Source organism: Dasypus novemcinctus, chromosome 7 (assembly GCF_030445035.2).
Source record: "Dasypus novemcinctus isolate mDasNov1 chromosome 7, mDasNov1.1.hap2, whole genome shotgun sequence".
Taxonomy (NCBI): Eukaryota; Metazoa; Chordata; class Mammalia; order Cingulata; family Dasypodidae; genus Dasypus; species Dasypus novemcinctus.
Window position 1 is genome coordinate 88,511,571 of NC_080679.1, and position 22,000 is coordinate 88,533,570.

General features: G+C 38.2%; 1 non-coding gene across 1 annotated transcript; it reads left to right on the top strand.

Annotated features, from left to right (window-relative positions):
- Nucleotides 1-1,009: 1,009 nt before the first annotated feature.
- Nucleotides 1,010-1,115, top strand: LOC111765462 (U6 spliceosomal RNA). Its single transcript, XR_002797796.1, has one exon. It is a non-coding gene; the product is annotated as a U6 spliceosomal RNA (small nuclear RNA).
- Nucleotides 1,116-22,000: the final 20,885 nt, after the last annotated feature.

Below are 22,000 nucleotides of genomic sequence, written 5' to 3' on the forward strand. Positions count from 1 at the left end.
CACATGGGAAGTCCCAGGTTTGGTTCCTGGTGTCTCCTAAAGAGAAGATGAGTACACAGCAAATGAACACAGAGAGCAGACAGCGAACACAAACAGTGAGGAGGGGGAATAAATAAATAAATCTTTAAAAAAATGATGGAATTAGAAAAGTCATCATTTGGCATGGTAATCATTATTGATTCATGAAAGAATCATCAATGGATTCTAAAACTAGTGGCTGAAACTTCAATGAGTAGCAAGTTAGTTATTATATAGTTTCAAAGTATCATTCCACAAGATATTTTCTAATTAAAAAGGGGAAAATATTAATCATAACTTTACAATAGAGAAATCTGGTAAATAACTAACTCCTTAACCAAGAAACAGTCCTATTAACAGTAATGGGACAAATTGACATGTGCCTCCTGTTAAGACACATGGTGAAGATGGTGAAGGACCCAGCATCACTTGTGTGACATTCCTATCAACAATGCAAAACCTGAATTGAATCATAAGAAAACATCAGACAAACTAAAAATGAAGGACATTCTTAATACAAGCAAGCAAGCAAACTGTCTTGTATACTTCAAAAATGTCAATGTTATTAAATATAAAGAGATATTGAGAAACTATTTGAGATTAAAAGAAACTAAAGAAACATAAAAACTGAAAGTTACATTTGATCCAAGATTTTCTTTTGCTTTAATGGACATAATTGAGATGATTAGTGAAATCTGAATTAGGTCTAGAGGTTATATCATATTATTATATCAATATCAACTTCCTGATTTTGATAATTGTTTTTGTGGAAACATACTGAAGTATTTAGGTATAAATACATACTCTCTTCAACTTAGTCTCAAACACAGTACCCAGCTACAGTGGTTTTTTAAAGAAAGTAATATGATTATATATATTAAGTGAGAGAGAAAACAAATGGACTTGAGAATTCATTATAGTCTTCTTGAAAAATCCTGAAATTATGTTAAAATTAAAAAGTTTTAAATGCTTTTATATAAAAATACATATTGTGCTCACTTCAGCAGCACATATACTAAAATCGGAACAATCAGAGAAGATTAGCATGGCCCCTGCACAAGGATGACAAGCAAATTCATGAAGTGTTTCATATTTTTCAATCTGAGGAATAAGTCAGGAAAAAATTCCATTTACAATAGTGACTAGAAGAATAAAATATTTAGAAATAAACTTAACCAAGGATATAAAGTACTTGTATTCAGAATACTACAGTGAATTGCTAAAAGAAATTTTAAAAAGACTTAATTAATGGAGGAATATTTTGTGCTTATGAATTGGAAGACTAAATATTGTTAAGAATTCAATATATAGATTCAATGCAACCCTGATAAAAATTCCACCAGCAATTTTTAAAGAAATGGAAAACACAATGATCAAATTTATTTGAAAGGGTAAGAGGCCCCGAATAGCCAGAAACATCTTAAAGAGGAAGCAAGAAGTTGGCGAACTCTCATGAACTTTAAATCATGGTACCTAGCTATGGTGGTAAAAAAACAAAAACAAAAATAAAACACAAGGTACTGGTATAAAGATAGACACATAGACCAATTAATGGTTCAGGAACAGAGCTTCACATATATGGTCAAGTGATTTTTGACAAGACTGTCAAACCCACCGAGCTGGGACAGAACAATCTATTCAACAGATGGTGCTGGGAGAACTGGTTATCCATGCCCAAAAGAAAGAAAAAGTGGGAGGAAGAGATGAGATGTGGGGGCGTTTTCAGGACTTGGAGTTGTCCTGGGTGGTGCTGCAGGGACAGTTACTGGACATTGTATGTCCTCCCATGGCCCAATGGGTGGACTGTGGGAGAGTGTGGGCTATGATGTGGACCATTGACCATGAGGTGCAGCGGTGCTCAGAGATGTATTCACCAAGTGCAATGAATGTCTCATGATGATGGAGGAGATTGTTGTTATGGGGGGAGGAGTGGAGTGAGGGAGATGGGGTGTATATAGGGACCTCATATTTTTTTTAATGTAATATTAAAAAAATTAAGACAAAAAAAAAGGAAAGAAAGAAAAAAGGAAAGAAAGAGGACACCTTATACAAAAATTAACTCTAAATGGATCAATGACTTAAATATAAAAGCCAGAATCATAAAGCTCTTAGAAGAAGATCTAAGGAAACATCTTCAAGACCTGGTGGTAGGTGGTAGATTCTTAAACCTTACAATGAAAGCACGAACAACAAAAGAAAACATGGTTAAATGTAACTACCTCAATCGTAAAACACTTTTGTGATTCAAAGCACTTCATCAAGAAGGTGAAAAGGCAGCCCACTCAATAGAAGAAAATATTTGGAAACCACATATCCAATAAGGAGTTTGGTATCCATTTTATATAAAAAGATCATACAACTCAACAATAAAAGAGCAAGCAATCCAATTACAAAATGGGCAAAGACTTAAATAGACATTTCTCCAAAAAGGAAACACAAATGGCCAAAAAGCACATGAAAAAATGTTCCATATTACTAGCTATTAGGGAAATGCAAATCAAAACCACAATGAGATATCATCTCAAACCACATAGTCACCATTATTAAAAAAAACAGAAAACAGTAAGTGCTGGAGAGGATATGGAGAAACAGGAACTGTTGGTGGGGATGTAGACTGGCACAGCCTCTGTGGAAGACAGTTTGACAGTTCTTCAGGAAGCTAAATATAGAACTTCCATATGATCCAGCAATTCCTTTGCTAGGAATATGTCCAGAAGAACGGAAAACTGTGACATGAACAGACAGTTGCACACAGATGTTCATAGCAGCTTTATTCACAATTGCCAAAGGATGGAAACAACCAAAGGGTCTATCAAATGATGACTGGAAAAAGAAAATGTGATATATACATGTAGTGGAATATTATGCTGCTGTAAGAAAAAAATGAAATTGGGACACATGTGATAACATGGATGAAACTTGAAGACATTATGCTAAGTGAAATAAACTAGACACAAAAGGACAAATATTGCATGGTCTCACTAAATTTGAACTAAATATGAAGAATAAACACATGGAATTAAAACCTAGAGTATAGGTTATTAGGAGATAGGAGGGGAGCTGAGAAGGGGTACTGATGCTTAATGTATGTAGAACTTTTAATTAAACATGTGGAAATGGATAGAGTTGATAGTAATACATTATAGTGAGTTGAACTACTGCAGCTGGTTTATAAAAGGGATTGTGGTTGAAAAGGGTAGCGGAAGGATGTAAATGTCAGTTGAAAGAAAGCTAAAGAATAATCTAGGGACTAAATAATATAGTGAACCCAGAGGTGGATGAGAATTATGGTTAATAGTACAAATACAAGTATTCCTCTTAGGAACTAGAACAAATGTATTAATACATCACTATTGCTAGGTGGTAATAATGTAGAGAAGAATGGGGAAAATACAATTAACATAACCTGTGGACTATAATTAACAGCAATACTATAATATTCTTACATCAATGCCAAAGATGTACTGTGTTAATAATATGGGGGAAATGGAAAAATATACCAAATGTATGCTATAGACCATAGTTAGTGGTAATGTTTTGATGATATTATCTCAGCATCTGTAACAAATGTTCCACAACAAGGTAGTGTATTGGTGAAGGGGTGTTGTGTGGGAATTCCACACATGTATATGACTGTTTTGTAAGTTCACAACTTCTCTAATAAAAATGTATTTTAAAATATAGGGCTTGGATGTGGCTCAAGCAGTTGAGTACCCACATCCGACATGGAAGGTCCCAGGTTCAGTTCCCGATGCCTCCTAAAGAAGACAAACAAACATCAAGCAGACAATGAGCAAAAACAATGAGCAGCTAACGAGAGAAAAAAAAAAAAACAAGTAGGAAGCAGATATAGCTCAAGCAGTTGAGTACCCGCCTCCCACATTGGAGGTCTCAGATTTGGTTCCCAGTGCCTCCTAAAAAAAAAAAAAAAAAAAAAAACCAGCCAAAAGCAGACAATGAGCAAAAAAAACAACAATGAGCAGGCAGGCAAGGAGTGCAAACAACAAGCAAAAACAATGAGCAACAGAAGATGGAGCATCTCGGGTGGGGGGGAATTACATATATATATATATATATATATATATATATATATATATATATATATATATACATATATATATGTAAACCCAGCACATGACCTCTCAGCACCTCCCCTGCTGTTACTGCCCTCATCCCAGCACCATCATGCACCCTGATTATTGGAGTCACTTCCTAACTGGTCTCCCTACTTTGCCCCCTATCCTTTGCTGTTTTGTCAACACAGCAGCCAGATTAATGAAAGCCTTCTGCTCAGAACTCCTCAGAAGCTTCTTTAATAAGAAAAGCAAGTACAAAGATCTCACCAAGGCTCAAGTGATCTGGCCGCCTTGCTGATCTCTTTTTGTATTTCATCTCACTCTCCTCCCCAGTGCCTCACTGACTGTTTTCCTACTTCAGGGTCTTTGCTTTGGCAGTTGTGGGTGTCCGGAACATTCTTCCTGAAGATTAGCAAAAGTCTTCCTTCTTCCTTACTTGTTTCTTTCCTAGTGGAGCATATTCTGATCATCCTATTTTAAGTAACAACATCTTCATCTACCTACCTTTCTCTATTTTTTTAATAGCCTTTTTTTATCTTTTTACCATAACATTTACTTTACCTATTCATTGTGTCTATTGTAAATTGTCTATCTCCCACCATTAGAATGCAAGTTTCTTGAACACAAAGATCTTTATCAGTTTTGTTTGCTCATCTATGCCAAGTATCTAGATGAATACTTGTGAATATTTGTACACAGTAAGAGCTTAATAAATATTTGTTGAATGAATTAATGAATACGTGCTTCCCTGGCCTTGCTTTTTCTGTTGAACATTAGGTACCTGAATATATGATGTTATTGCATAGTTAGAATGTATAGATTTTCACTCTTATCTATTAGTCTATTGTATGCATTTCCCAGTTTATTCAAGGTAGATGAATATCTGAGTGTTTCGCAAGTCTTAGTTTGTTTATGTTATTACTAATTGAGGAGACAAATATTCTTGGGCATATTCCTAGTTTAGGCGTGCATCCTAGTTTAGGTGTATCCTTTGTGATACATATATTTTTTTAAAGATTTATTTATTTCTCTCCCCTCCCCCCCCCCCACTCCGCTTGTCTGTTTGCTGTGTCTATTTGCTGCATCTTCTTTGTCCGCTTCTGTTGTTGTCAAACACAGGAATCTGTGTTTTTTTTTTTTGTTGTGTCATCTTGTTGTGTCAGCTCTCCGTATATTCCTGGGCAGGCTGCATTTTCTTTCGCGCTGGGTGGCTCTCCTTACAGGGCACACTCCTTGCGCGTGGGGCTCCCCTATGCGGGGGACACCCCTGCATGGCATGGTACTCCTTGCGCTCATCAGCACTGCACATGGGCCAGATCCACACGGATCAAGGAGGCCCAGGGTTTGAACCGTGGACCTCCCATGTGGTAGACGGACACCCTATCCACTGGGCCAAGTCCGCCGCCTGTGATACATATTTAGGAGTGGAATTTCTAGGTCATAGAGTATGTGCATCTTCAAATTTACAAAATAATGTCAAACTGTTTTCCAAAAGCATTGTCCAGAATGACATTTCTAAAAATAATAATACCCGATCATGTTACTTTGCCTTTCTAGGTACTCTGGTGACTTCCTATCATATTGAAAATAAAATCCACACTTCTTATTTGACCTTCTGACCTTGCCAACCACCCTTAATCTAGCCCCATGCATGACTTCTAAAGAGAAACAACTGCCTCGTGCCTTGATGCCTTTACATTTGATGCTCCCTTGGCCTGCAACACTTCTCCCTTAACGTGGGTTCTGTCTTCACTCATTGAAACCTTAATTAAGATTTTTCCTCTTAAAAGAGACCAATTTAAAGGCAGAATGGACCCCAAAAGGTGTCCTCACCCTAGCCCCCAAGCCTGTGAATAAGGGAATTAGGGTTGCAAATAGAATTAAATTTGCTAATCAGCTCACCTTAACATGAGATTGTCCTGAATCATTGGAGTGAGCCCAACTAATCACACACATCTTTATAGGAGGAGAAACTTCCCTGGCTGTAATCAGAAAGAGACATGAGGACAAATGAAGGTCAGAGAGATGTAACTCTGCTGGCTTTAAAGATGGAGGAAGGCAACACTAGTTGTTTTTGGAAAAGACAAGGAGATAATTCTTCCCCAGAGCTTGCTGATGCTTTGATTTTAGCCTGGTGAAACCCAATTCAGACTTCTAACCTACAGAGTGGTAAGATAATAAATCTAAGTTATTTTAAACCACTAAAATTGCTATAACTCATTATAGCACAATAGGAAACTAATACATAGCTAAAATAATCACTATTCCTAATTCTCTATAACCCTACTATGCTTTACTTTTCTTCATAGCCCTTAACATTACCTGCCAGTTGCTCTGTTTGTTTGTTATTGTTTAATGTCTGCCCCCTGTAAGTTACCAAAGGCAGAGGATTTGTCTTTTTTATTCTCTCCTGTATCCCAGTAGCAAGAACAGAATACCTAAACATAAAGGGCACTCAATAAATGTTGGTTGAATACATAATGAATTTGTGAGTGTACATTCATAGGAGCAGCCATTTCTGAAAGTGCTTTTATGCTATCAAGCTGAAATAGCGGTTTAGAATTTGCCATAATACCACTACTGTACTCCTCAGATTCTATCCTTGAACAATTTCTATAAGGGTGACTTTCATTTTCCTGTAAAACTCACAAAATAACAATAAATTGATGGATCCAGAGCTGACTGTATTTAAGACAACCCCCAGTGGCCTCTTTTGATCAGCAGAAGGATCTCCTGTACCCACTTTAATAAATGAATAACAATCCACCAATTTCATCTGCTGTTTAGAGAACCTCCTCCAGCCATAAATCAGCTCCATGACCTAAGAACAGGGCAAGGGACTGTCAGAGTCCCTTTGCTGAGTAATTACAGAAATGCCTTAAAGCTCAACAAAGGAGAGATCTGACATCAGAGAGCGGGAATTTACAACCCAAGGGAAAGCTCCACTTCGGAAAAGGAAACATCAGGCTGGAAGCTCCACAAGACCCTTTCTGCGTTTGCTTATAATAGTTTTCACATCTATGTAAAAGACTTTTTTTTTTCCCCATGAAGCAAATTAATCCATTAAAATTTAGCCTAAGTTGCAACTAAGTCTGCAAGTCTTTACCTTTGTCATGAGTCTATCTGATGTTTGGGGCGGGGGTGGGGATGGGGAGTGATCATATAAACAAACTGCTGTAGGTTGGTTTGGTTGAAAGAGCAATGAAATAGCATTCTCCTGAGGACGTGATGGAAACCTTTGGGTGCCAACGGTAAAGAGCTCAGGTCACTGTCTGTGACCTGAGAAGTGGTGTGAACTTCCTGGAAAGTGGAGCACACCTTCAACCATAGCTAAGTGCTTTGGAGCACAATCTCCTTTGAGAAGCCATCTTTAATTCCTAATAAGAATGTATTTTTCCAAGATCAAAAACAACAACAACTCTGATTTCCTTTCATCTGCAAACACATTATTTAGATTTATTAATTTCTTTAAATGAAACAATAAAAGATTTTGATCTGTTGGTTCATTTTTTTCTAATATACCTGTTAGAGATCAACCTAATTAGAATCAAGACTCTACCAATTATTGCTAAAAATATATATAAACAGATTTTACCCAACCTATAAAAGTGATTCATCTAAATGGCACTAAAACTAGAATATATTCTTAATTGCTGGTTTGCTATATTTTGATTTGTACCTATATAAGGACACTGGATAAGCTCAGATGTGAGACAGGGTCAGGTGGACTTTAAAACAACCAACTAAATATTAGCTTAATAAACTGAAATAATGGATTGTAATTCACTGAACAAATATCAAAACAAAGATTTATTGCACCAATAATCATTTGTTCTCACAATCATTTTTTTCTCACATAAAAATGTCTTCTACAAAACAAACTTCTTTCCATTTACCTGACTTTTCAAATACCTGCTCACAGTATTATAGCTTTAGTTAATAATATTTTATATTTGCAAATCAGATAGACATTGTGTGTTTTAATTTTCATCAATGACCTGGCTGAAGAAATAAGAAATATGTTCATTGATTTAGTTGATGTAGTCACCTGGAGAGAAAGTGAACTCCTTGACAGATGGGATTGGAATTCAAAATGTTTTTGCTAGTTGGAGAAGCAGGGAGATCCAGGCAAAAAGACACTCAAAAATGATAAGCATGATAATTACTATAGAAGTAAAAATAGAACAGAAAAATATGGCAGAAGAAAGAGGTAAACATGATAAGAAAAGGCAGGCTCTAATGGGTCCTGAATTTGATACACTGAAGCTAATTAAATAATAAAAACAATAAAATTAATGAATTATTAAAATAAGCATAATATGTACTTCAGGCTAATGACCATATGTGGAATAAGAGCTAAAGAGAGGTTTTTAAACCTTGATTAGGGGAAGCAGATATGGTTCAATTAATAGAGTATCAGCCTACCATATAGGAGGTCCAGGGTTCGAGCCAAGGGCCTCCTGGCCTGTGTGGTAAGCTGGCCCATGTGCAGTGCCGCCATACGCAAGGAGTGCCATGCCATGCAGGGGTGGCCCCTGTGTAGGGATGCCCCATCCACATGCAAGGAGTGCATCCCGCAAGGAGAAATGCCCCACACAAAAAAGCGCAGCCTGCCCAGGTGTGGTACCACACACGCGGAGAACTGATGCAGCAAGACGATGCAACAAAAACAGACACAGATTCCCAGTGCCACTTGACGAGAATGCAAGCAGACACAGAAGAACACACAGTGAATGGACACAAGAGAGGAGACAATGGCGGGGGGGGGAGGGGAGAGAAAAAAAAAATCTTGATTAGATTGTGAGAAAGAAATTTAATAGGATGACCACTTTGGAAGAAGGTATTCTTATAAAGGGGAAGTTTATTGAGTGCCTACTATGCGTTGAGTAATGGAAATACAATTATGATTCCAAATTTGCTCTCCAGGATCCAAGAATCTTATTAGACGGAAAAAAATCAGCAAAAAAAAAGGCAACGAATAGGTGACTTGACACAATATTTTGCAATAATCCTTAAACATGCATAATAACAATGTGGAAACTGAGGTATAGAAAGATTAAGAATGTTACCCAAGTTCATAAGCAGTAGAGGCAGAAATTGAACCTAAGCATTTTGACTCCAGAGCCATAACCTTAACTTCTCAGTGCAGTCTTCCTGTGTTAAGGGCGTAAAAATGAAAGGTTTAAGGTAATGAGCTAGTGAGATTTCTACTGGCCTGTATAGATAGAAAAGGCTGGCTGAGCAAGTACTGTGAAGAAACAGGCCGATCCACGGGCAACATGGGACTCCACACTCAGAGGTCATTTTCCCTCAGGATTGGACAGATTCTTTTTCTTGGTATAATATTAATTTTGGAGCAGAGAGGAACAGAGACTTATTTAAGTTATCCCAAGTAAACAGAAGTTTATCCTAAAAGTGGAAATAGGAATGGAAAAAAGAAGATACTCCACCATTGGGTTAGGACTTCACAGAAAGTCAGAGAAAGATAAACACTATCTTCATGGGAAGAATAGGCACTGTGGGAAGGTCAGCCTCAGGGGATGACGTAGTTAGTAGGGAGTGCATATCCAAGGCTGCTCTAGGAAACCCTCAGCAGCAGGGGTTGATTGGGCTTCCACCTTCACCATGACTCAGCCCTCCTTGGTCTTTGTTTTTCCTGATTTTGACCACCTCCAGCCAACCAACTCATCCTCTAGTCCCAAATTTTCCTTCTCTTACAGTTTGTGCCAGTTACTAGATTCTGCTTCCTCATCATTTCAATGTATCTATAGGTCTGGCCACCTCTAACACTGACCCTTTCACCTTCTGCTAAATTCCCACTATGGACCTCATTTCCAATTTCTTACTGAAAAGGATTCTGATCAGCTGAGCTGATCTCATCATCTCTATGTGGAGAGTTTTCAAGTCAACTGATATAGGTTGTAGGTCATAAACATCTGCCTCCTGCTTGAATCAGCAGTGAGTTTATGGAGATTTTTAAGTTTTGTGGGGTATGAGCTGTGGTGTGAGAAGCAGGGCAGGCCAGAACTTGGCCATTTCTGCTTGAAGAATGGTTTGTGCTGTCCACCCAGACAGGAACCAACGTGTGTTGATCTTTAGAATATGCTAAGTACACACATCTCATTTAACCTCACTAGAGGTTAAATGCTAAGAGGTAAGTACGATTGCTCTCATTGCAGATGATAAAAATGGTGAAGTCATCATCCGTGTCAAAACTTGGATTTGAAACTCTGAAGGTCTTCCTGACTCTGAAAGTCTTGTTCCCCCACAGGTCCATGCTGCGTGCCATCATTTCACCCCAAACATGCTCCTGCAAGCAAGAACTGAAAGGATACTGAAAGCAATATAAATAATTTTTGAATCATACTCTAGGAAGAAAATCTAGATAAATGCATATTCTTACATATTTAGTTTCTTTGTACCATAGAGAATTTTAAGAAAATGAGAAATTAACATCCATACATTGCTGAAATGGAACACTGCTCGAAAGCAAATACCTGAATCAGATAATCTCTCAAAGATATAATAAGAGCAAATATTTGTGTAATGTTGACTCTGGGCCAAACACATTATGTAATCTACATTAATTCCTTTAATCTTCCATGCAGGAGTAATACTCTATCGTTTCTATTTTACAGATGAGGAAACTGAGGCAGTGAAAGAAGTAACTTGCCCAAGTTCACCTAGCCGTGAGCTGCAGTGCCAGAATTCCAACCCAGCCTGTCTTGCTCTGAAGCCCAGGTAGACTATGCTGTCCTCCTATGCTGTGCTCTGCTTTGCGTGTGTTAAAAAATATTTACCTAGATGAACTTGTTCTAGTTGTTTTCTGAAGAGATGGAAAAAGTTTTTGAAAGTTTTTGAAAGTAAGTTCTGTGTTGAAATTTTTGAAGGTTTGCTACAATCAAAGAGGTGTCAATACAATCAAAGAGGTGTAAAAAGCCTGTCATAATTTTCAAAAGCAGCTCCATATATCAACACTTGAATTATTGTTTCAGTCCCATAGAATTACCTTTCAATCTGTTTGGGGCTGACATATGAAGAACTGTGAGTCACAAAGAAGTCTGTAAACAATACAGGATCAAGCATTAATTGTTTTATTTACTCTTGTAAACCGATGGTTTGTGAAGATTGAAGCGTTCTCAGTTGTTGCTATAACAACTTCAACTTGCTCTTGTGATTTCCTCTGTTCAGTGCTCATGCTTACATTTACCAGAACCAAGGTTCATGAGGTTTAAAAATATTATGAATCTGTAAAGCACATCACTTCAGCCAATTCATTTATAGAAGAAAGTATTTGGCAACTAGTAAAAGGCAATGAATGAAATTCCTTAAGAACTAAGCTCAGACAAGTTCATTGTGAAATATGCTCTCTCTCTCTGAATCAAGAGCTCTTTCGACTTCGGCTATGCATTATTCCTACACCAGAACTGAAGCAGCCCTTTGAGCCAAGACTCATCTGCTTGGTATCATTTGTTAAACCCAGGACCCGGAGCAATGCCTGGCACGGAGCAAGCACTCTGAATATTTGCTGAAGAAATGATTAAACAAATGCTAGACTTCTCCTATTTGAGACCTCAGTCAAGCCTGTCACTGTCTGAACTCTTTAGTTTGTCTCTCATTGATTTCAAGTAGAACACGAGCCAGGGAGTCAGGGTTTCTGGTTTTTGAGTTCTTGCTTTAGTCTCCATTTTCTTGCATAGAAGATGCTTACCCTGCAAGTAATTAAACACTGCTGAACTGTTACTATTCAAGGAAACAGAACAGTCTTGTAATTTAGATTTCAGAAAAAGTAATGAATTTTTTAAATTATAGAGCTAATTTAATCTTTATTGCTTTCTTCAAATATAAATGAGTCTGACCAGCAGGAGCACAAGGTGCAAATCAAAGGCAGCTGAAAACAGGTATAGAGGCAATGTAGAGACATTCCTCTGGCAAAAGAGAATTTCCTATGACACTGCTGAGCCTCCCAGATAAGTGCACACCTTCTCATACCCCTAGACCAATAGCTGAAATGTCAGCAGCTACTAGGGCAGGGGCCAGTCATCCTTGAATTCCCTGGAGAAGGTCATGCTGTGACTGTGATGCCTTATGGGTTTCTCACAAAACACTCAGGGAAGGAAGCAGAACCTGTGGCTGCCGGCAGCAAGGACTGCCGAATCCTTCCTGTGTGAATGGAAAGGAAAGAGGGGCTCCACCAGCTAGCTCTGTCACTTTATCCTTACCCTCTCTCCCCATCACGTTCCCATGCTTTGCTTGAAGGTTGGTGTCAATGGGAATATTCTAGAGCTAGCAGTACACACCTTTTTGCCTTTCCTCCTTTTTTCTACTCCTCTTAACCCACCACCAGCTGCCTTACCACACACACAGAAAAGCACATAAAACCAGGGCAAAAGGTTGAAAAAAGTTGTGAGTGTATGTAGTGCATCATATGACATTATTTCTTTGTTTATATATTCATAGTTTGTTTTATCAGCCTTCTTATTTACCGCTTATGGGTCTCTTCATTTGTTCTTGTCGTTTTGGGTTACCATCTGGTATCATTCCCTTACTCCAATACAGCTTTCTCCCATCCACCTTGACATAATTTCTTATAGGGAGTCCTGGTCAAAATCTTAGAGCAAGGGTTTTTAACCAGGGGTCCACAGAACCCCCCCCCCCAAGGGGTCCATGGAAAGATTCCAGGGGGTCCGTGAGCTTGAACTGAAAAAAATAAATTTATTATCTTTATTTTCTTTGACCTCTAACTGATATCTAGCATTTCCTTCGCTTATGAATAAATGCAATAAATAAATTACAGTAGTGTTCATTTCACCTGACTGGGAAAGGGATCTGTGAAACAAAAAAGATTAAGAACCTCTGTCTTAGAGCTTATAAACTTGGAAGAGAGTCAGGTGTTTGGAGGCCATGAAAGCAATGTTGGAAATAGGTATAGAACCAAAGCAACCAGAACTAGTCAAATATCTTTGAGGATGTCCTAGGAGAAAAATATATTGTGTGGACAATTATATTTGGAATATCTAAAACTTGATTCTAAGATGCATGAATTGTAAGATGCACCAAAGATTTAATAGCAGCTTTTCAGGAGAAAAAAACAAACCAACCATGAATTAAGCATATATTTTTAGTAACTGAAAAAAAGTATTCATATACCCACATAATTATAGACAAATTTTCGTATTCAGTGTAAGGAGCAGTGTTTGGGTTTGGGATTTCTTCATAAAGAGGGTCCAAAGAGTTCTTGGATTCACTGTCAGACCCTGACAGATATACATGGCACCACGGTGACAAGCTGTTTTTTATAAGCAGGGCTTATCATTTTGGTTTCTTTAGCCTTTGAGGATTGGCAGTATAATTCTGAGGGATATTGAAGAATTTAAGAGCTGCTTCTGCATTTCTTCTTTGGCTGAACTAATAGTTTCCTATTTTTCCTTCATTAAATTACATATCACTGGAATCTAAGCAGGTTTTATTGAACGTCACCCTGAAGATTTTGATAGATATGTTACTCATAAAAGTTGAGCCTCTTCATGGCCTCTCTTGCATGGTGTCACATCCAAAAAGAAAACCAATGTGATGTCCAAAGATTATCAAAAATCAGTTTAAACTATTAGTGCAATCTTTTTGAAATGCCCAAAGAAGGTTTTATTTATATGACATAGGAAAACGTACTTAAGTACTCTTTCTCCATCTTGCTCTCCCACTCTCCCTTACCACTCTGCTGCCCCCTCATATGGAACAAAACAATACAGCTCCCTAAAACTCTGTCTAAAGCCTAGCCCCTCTCTCTTTTCTTCTTTCCTACTTTCTGGATCTCTCTTTCATTCCCAGCAGAGGAAAGGCCCTCTGCCTTTTCCTGTGAGATTGAGCTAAGCTGGCTCTGCCCTCCCCTCTCATGACCTAATTGCCACCACGAGACCCAGAAACCAAGGAAACGAGGGACTTCTCCACACAGGAAGGGGGAGTCAAAGGCTTATATTGTTTTACCAAGGTAAAGATTTGGGGCTTGAGCAGTTGAGTGGTGATTATTCAAATATATGAATAGGTAATCTCCAATCTCTCCTAGCTTTGAAACTTATTTTTAACGCAGGATTTGGCAATTTCTACAGCCTTAAATTGAATTGCCTGGCAGGCATACAGCTGGCAATTTTCTATCACTGATTCTAAGAAACATCTTAATTTAAGAAAGGTTAAGTAATTTAACTGAGTAAATATGATATTTGGAGTATACCCTAGGGTTTCTGTGGATTATATATAACATTAAAAGATTATTAAGGGACTGAATCCATTCTGCTTTCCAGACTTAACCCCAAAATTTTGTTAGGTTATTTTCAAAGACATTAGTAAACCACCTAACCTAAACAACTTTGCAGTTTTTCTCCTGATTTAAAAATTAAGGTGTACTTTACATACAGTAATATTCACCCAGAGTACTGTTCCTCAATTTTTGACAAATATGTCATACAGTCTTATAACTATCATCACAATCAAGATATAACATTCCCTATAGTCTAGTCTTTTTCAGAGTGTCATATAAATGGCATGTTGAATTTGGCTTTCTTCACTTATCATTGTGCATTTGACATTCATTCATATTGTTGTGCATATCAGTAGTTCAGTCCTTTTGATTGCTGAGTAGTATTCCATTGTAATGCACCAGTTTGTTACTCAGTTGCCCAGTTGAGGGGCATTTGGGTTGAGCAACTTTGTTTTGTGTGTTATGCAGGGATTGAGGTCCAAGTTATTTAGAGCATACTTTTTTTTTTTTTTAGGTATTGGGGTCGGGAGATTGAATCTGGGACCTCATATGTGGGAAGCCAGCACACAAATATTGAGCCACATCGGTGCTTCTGAGTTGAATTTTTCTTTTGTTTTGTTGTTAGCTTGTGTTTCCTCAGGAGGCACTGGGAACTGAATCCAGGACCTCCCATGTGGGAAGGAGGTGTTCAACCACTGGAGCCATATCTATTCCCTAGACCATAAATGTTAGACCCTAGTTCTCAGCCCAATATTCTTATATAATTTTGTGTGTGTTTTTTAAAGTTTATTGAAATATATCCCTCAGACATAAACATTCATAAACACTAAGTGTATAGTAATAGTTGCGAGCTTACAAAACACACATACATAACATTATACAGGGCTCTCATACTTCACCCTATCACCAATACTTGCATTGTTGTGAAACATTTTTAACTATTGATTAAAGAATATCCTCAAAATATTACTACTAACCAAAGTATTTTCCCCCAATTCGCCCTATTATTATTGTTTATATCATTTATGCATGAACATACATTAAACAATAAGTGTATAATAAAAGTTGTGAACTTACAAAGCAAACATGCATAAAATCATACAGGGGTTCCATGCATCAACTTACCACCACCGCCTTGCATTGTTGTGAGACTTTTATTACAAATTATGAAAGAATATTGTCAAAATCTTACTACTAACTACAGCCCTTATCTTACATTTGGTGTATTCTTCCCCCAACCCCCCCATTATTATTTTTTAAATATATTTTTATGACAGAAGTTATATACCAAACAATCATGAACTTTGCAGAATTCCCATCCAACACCCCTTTATCAACACACCACACCATGGTAGAACATTGGTTACAGATTATGAGATAATATTATCAGACTATTACCACCAACCATGGTCCATCATGTGTATTTGGCAGACTTTTTCCACACTTCCCCATTATCAACACAGTACATCTTTGGCATGGATGCATGAATATTACATTATTACTGTTAACCACGATCCGTAAGTCACTTCAATTGTATTTTTCCATGCTTCTCCATAATCCCACCTCCCTGTAATAGTGAAGTATATCTGCTCTAGTTCACAAAGGACACTCTTGCATGTATACCATCAACTGCAGTTCTCATCTACTGCTTAGTTTATTGTGTTATTCAGTCCCTAGATTATTCTCTAGCTTTCTGTCAATTGGCATTTACATCCCTTGCCTACCCTTTTCAGCCACATTCCCATTTATACACCAGCTATTACTATGATGTGTTACCATCTACTCTATACATTTCCACACTTTTACAATGAAGTTAATTAGAACTTCTACATACATTAAACATCAGTAGTCCATCTCAGTTCTCCTCTTATCTCCTTTAAGAATACACCACCTACCATGAGGTCTTGAAGATGTTTTCCTACATTTTCTTCTAGAAGTTCTATGGTTCTTGCTTTTAAATTTAGGTTTTTGATCCATTTTGAGTTAATTTTTGTACAGGCTTGTCAAAAATCACTTGCCCATAGATGTGAGGGTCTGTTTCAGAACCATCAATTCAGACTCATTTGTCTGTGTATCTGTCTTTATGCCAAAACCATATTGCTTTGCCACTGTAGCTAAGTAATATGATTAAAAGTCTGGAAGTGAGAGTCCTCCAACTTCACTTTTCCTTTTTAAGATGTTTCTTGCTATTCAGGACCCCTTACCCTTCCAAATAAATTTGATAATCATGTTTTCCATTTATTTTTAAATGCTGGTGGAATTTTTAATGGGATTGCATTTAATCTTTATATCATTTGAGTAGAATTTGCATATTAATGATATTTAGTCTTCCAATCCATGACCATGGAATGTTCTTCCCTTCATTTAGGTCTTTTTAAAATTTCTTTTAAAAATGAGTTTTAGTTTTCTGAATACAAGTATTTTATATTGTTGTTTAAGTTTATTCCTAAATATTTGGGGTTTATCTGTCATACTTTATTTTCACCACTTTTTTTTGACACTTTTAATTACTTTTACTAATATAATCTTCATTTCTAGACTCTTTTTCAGACCTCTCTCTCCTGTCTTTTCTGTTTTGGGCTCTAGCACACACTTCAGTATTTTTGCAAAGCTGGTCTCTTGGTTACAAACTCTCTCAGTTTCTGTGTATCTGCAAATATTCTACACTTGCCCTTCTTTTTGAAAGACAATCTTGCCAGCTATAAGATTCTTGGCTGGAAGTTTTTTTCTTGCAGTATCTTAAATATATCATACCACTGTCTTCTTGCCTCAATGGTTTCTGATGGGAAATTGACACTTAATCTTATTGGGTATCCCTTAAATGTTATGCATTGCTTGTCTCTTGCTGCTCTCAGAAATCTCTCTTTGTCTTTAGCATTTGACATTCTGATTATTATGAGTCTTGGAGTTGGTCTATCAGATTGATACAGATGGGAATACGTTGTGCTTCTTGGACATGGATATTTATGTCCTTCAGTAGAGTTGGGAAATTTTCTACCATTATTTTTCCAATTATTTCTTCTGTCCTTTTTTCCTTCTCTTCTCCTTCTGGGACACCCATGACACATACATCTGCATGTCCCTTGTTGTTGTTTAGTTCCCTCAGACCCTGTTCAATTTTTTCCATTCTTTTCTTCATCTGTTCTTTTGTATGTTCACTTTCTTTTTTTTTTTTGTCTTTATTTTTTTAATGTCACATTAAAAAAATATGAGGTCTCCATATACTCCCCATCCCCCTCACCCCACTCCTCCCCCCATAACAACAACCGCCTCCATCATCATGAGACATTCATTGCACTTGGTGTATACATCTCTGAGCACTGCTGCACCTCGTGGTCAATGGTCCATATCGTAGCCCACAGTCTCCCACAGTCCACCCAGTGGGCCATGGGAGGACATACAATGTCCGGTAACTGTCCCTGCAGCACCACCAACAACAACTCCAACACAACTCCAACTCCTGAAAACACCCCCACATCACATCTCTTCCTCCCACTCCCTACCCCCAGCAGCCACCATGGCCACTTTCTCCACACCAATGCCACATTTTCTTCAATTACTAATCACAATAGTTCATGAATAGAATATCAGTAAGTCCACTCTAATCCATTCTCTATTCCTCCATCCTGTGGACCCTAGAATGGCCATGTCCACTCCACATCTATATCAAGAGGGGGCTTAGATTCCACATGGATGCTGGATGCAATCCTCCTGCTTTCAGTTGTAGGCACTCTTGGCTCCCTGGTGTGGTGGCTGACCTTCTTCACCTCCATGTTAGCTGAGTGGGGTAAGTCCAATAAACCAGAGTGTAGGAGTTGCAAGTCTGTTGAGGGTCAGGGTCTGGCTATCACATGGTCAGTCCAGAGATTCAGGTCCCCTAGGTATATATTAAACCCCAGTGCCAACTACAGATCCTGTAAAAGTAAGAGGAGATGGACAAAGATCACATCTGAGTCCAGCTACATCACACAGAAACACAAACTCCAACATAGGGCCAAATGAGATGACACTGAACTCCATCTGCCATGACCATAGAACCTGTGGGTCTCTCTAGCCCTCAGAAGATGTATGTTTACTTTCAGAGGCCATTTCTTCAAGTTCACCAATCCTTTCTTCTGTCTTCTCAAATTTGCTTTTTTATGATTCCAATGTATTTTTAATTTCATTTATTTCACCTTTTATTCCCATAAGATCTGCTATTTTTTTATGTATGCTTTCAAATTATTCTTTGTGCTCATCCAGTTTCTTCTTAATATCCTTAATCTCTTTAGCCATATCATTGAATTTACTAAGGAGATTTGTTTGAACATCTATGATTAGTTGTCTCAACTCCTTTATGTCATCTGGAGGCTTATCTTATTCCTTTAACTGGGCCATATCTTCCTGTTTTTGGTGTGGATTGTAATTTTTTGTTGGTTTCTTGGCATCTGGCTTACTAGATGTATTTATCTGGGTGCAGTTTCTCTCTTTGGTTTAGGACTTTCTTGCCCTTTCTCTCTTGTCTGCTGTGAGTAAGAGCCAAGGATGTAATTGGTGCTATAAGCCATGGAGGCTCAAGCTGTCCTTATTGCCGAGGAGACCTATGAAGTTTTTCCCAACCTTTGCCAAGGGTAGGAACAAAGCCACATCCCTGTGTAATAATACAAGTTGTGGTGGCCTAAACTTTAGTTTCCCAGAGAGACTGAGGAAACTTCATGCCCCTTTCTCTCCAACCTGGGACAGGGATGGAGCTGCAGGTGTGGGCAGCGATCTATGCTGTGAGGGTCCAAAATGACTGCAGTTGCCCCAGTAGACTTCTGACTTTTCAGTCTGTGCCAGCTGAATGTACTTGCAGTTACCTAGAGAGACTGGTACAGGGCCTGCCAGCTTCCTCCCTGTCAGAGGTGGGGCTGAAGCCTAGATCTCAGTGAAAGAAGCTGGTCCCCAATTCACTGTGGTTTTCAGTCAGCCTGGCTTCCCCTCACGCTGAGGGTGGAGTTAAAATGATGGCTACTGGCCTCTTTCCGACTTGGACAGGTTGAAACTTTAGCTGTTCTTAGGGTTATACTTTAGCCCGCTGAGTTTACTAATCAGTAGCTAAAATCGGTGGCCAGCTATCTCTTCCTCCCCCATTTTGAGGAAGTGGAGCTTCCAATTCCAACCACGGAACAGCTCCTGAGTTAGCTTGTGCCTCCAGTGGGGGATGGGCCCCAGCCTCCATGGCATGGAGTGCTCTACTTAAGAATCTTCTCTGCAGATGTGTAGTCTCCTCCTTCCTTTTTTTTAAGGATTTGCAGGAAGCTCTCTGTTCTCCCGAAGCCCCCAAACAGGTACTTTAGATAGCTGTGGGTGATTACTAACCACACTGTAGCAGGAGCTGACTCTAGGAGCTTCTTACTCTGCCATTATCTTGCTGGTTGTCTCTGCTCTAATATAATTTTAAACAACTATCTTTTAAAATTGCTCATTTGCTTACTGACATTTACTGATCATTATTTGGTAATGTTGTAAAGAGAAACAACAGAAATAAAGTATGAAATTTAGAATAAAAAAGATCTGAATTCAAATTTGATACTGAGCTAGTTATTTAAGCTCTGTAGCCCTCAGTTCCCTGACTGTGAGAGGGGGTTTCCTATATCCATTCACAATCTGGGTGTGAGGATGTGAAACAAGGTAAAATATCTGAAGAAATCAGAGTGCCTGAAAGACAGAATATACTCAATATCATTAGTTTTCATTCACTCCTATTCTCCTAATCTGATTTTGTGCCTATTTTGAGATATTAATTTATGGCTTGTTGGGCTATTGGTTTTTGGCTTGATTTTGTTTGGCCTTCTTTTTAAGTTTCTCTCCCCTTTCCTCTCCTTAAGCAGGAACTGGCTAAAAGGGAAATAAGTGGCAACCGGGAGCATTAATGCTCCCGGTAAGCAGTTTAGACTTTTTTTTTTACTAAAACTTGAGTTCTTCAGGGACTGTGGCATCAGCCACAGACTGAGTACCTTGGAAGTAATATAAAAAAGAAACATTTCCCCTTGGCTAGATAGAAGTTCCTGGGAAGTGACGGGGGAGAAGGGAAGTACAGGGGAGGCTGGGATGAGACAAGAGAGAAAGAAAGTACAGCCCAACAAGGTCACCAGGTTGTCGGCAAAACCTCACAGAGGAAAATCCCAGAGAAGAAAGGCTCTATGGCACACAAGGAGCAAAATGGGACTTTGGGCAACCTTACAAAAATTCCTAGGCTCCAGTCACAAGCCAGGGTGCCATCTGGGCCTAATGAAGCCATATAGACAGGGTCATCTGGGCAGCATCCCATGCAGGGTAATGGCTGGGATAACTTAAGCAGCAGCCTTCCTCCCCCTGACCAAACCCTACCCCCACCCCTACCCCCACCCCCACCCCACTGCAATTTTAAAACTTTGTAAAAACCCAGGGACTAGAGGAGGGGGAGGGAATGGCAGGTGAATACCAACAACGACCTAGTTTGTTTGTTTTAATCTTTCATGTCAATCTAATAGAATGGATGCTCAGAGCCAGAAATTAAGCTGTGTTAGAGAAAATAAAGACAATTTCATATCAAGTACATCGAGGTTGTGAACCCACTATGGTTGTAATTACAAGAATAGAACACAAACATGACTGTTCCCCCTTATGTTGTTTCCATGTGTTTATCAAAATGTAAAACTGAAGGCATAAAGTGGCTATGTGGTAATTTATTAGGTACTACCATCAGTTAAGTTTTCATAATTAAAGCTGTATTTCTATAAGGAACTATGAAATCCTTACAATCCTAGATTAACTTCTAGTAGTAATTTCTTTATGAACAATGTGTTACTGAATTATATTGCCCCACTCACTTGGAAAAGGAACAGATTGGGGAAGTATTACATCTTTCACAACAATCTCCTTTTATCCCAAGTGAACACATTGAAAGTAAGATGTTTTACCATATATAGTTAATTAGTTCCCTGAATATTTCCCATCATTTTTATTCCTCTTTATTTATGATTCATTCATTCAGTCATTCACCAATGGCCTAGCAGAGTTCAGACAGTATAGTCAATGCATTCACATCAGGACATGTGCAAAATTTTCACCTATCTAATCTGACCCTCCATCTATTCTTGACATGTATCTGACCTCCATTTTCTGAGGACGGAAATCAGGCTCAGGAAACATGCCTAAGTTCCAGACAGACTTTGACGGTTCAGACTCCTTTCACTAGGATAGAAGAAATCTAAGTATGGGGAGCCCACTGCCCGCTGTTACCTACAGTGTATTCCCAGAATTCAACCAAAGGCACTTTCAATAGTAGAGTTTCTGAAGTAATGAAAAGACATACCAACACTGCCATTTTACTTATACTGTGAGGAGCCCCTATACCAACACAGGCTGACAAGTCTGTTTGGATAAATTAAGAACCACCCTGAAATAAAACCAAGAATTCAAACATTTGGAAAGAAGAATGCTGCAAGTATTTGATTGTTTTCTCTAAATTAAAGACCCTTTTTATTTGTTGGCTTCATGGGTACTAGAATCAAAAATTAAAAATTGCAAAAGAGTTCTTGTTTTGAACCTTCAAATAAATGAAGGAAGACATGTGGGCTTTGCACATTTTCAATCTTCATATTTTAAAGTTTTTATTTTTTTTTACCAAACTAAACTGAAGTCCTTA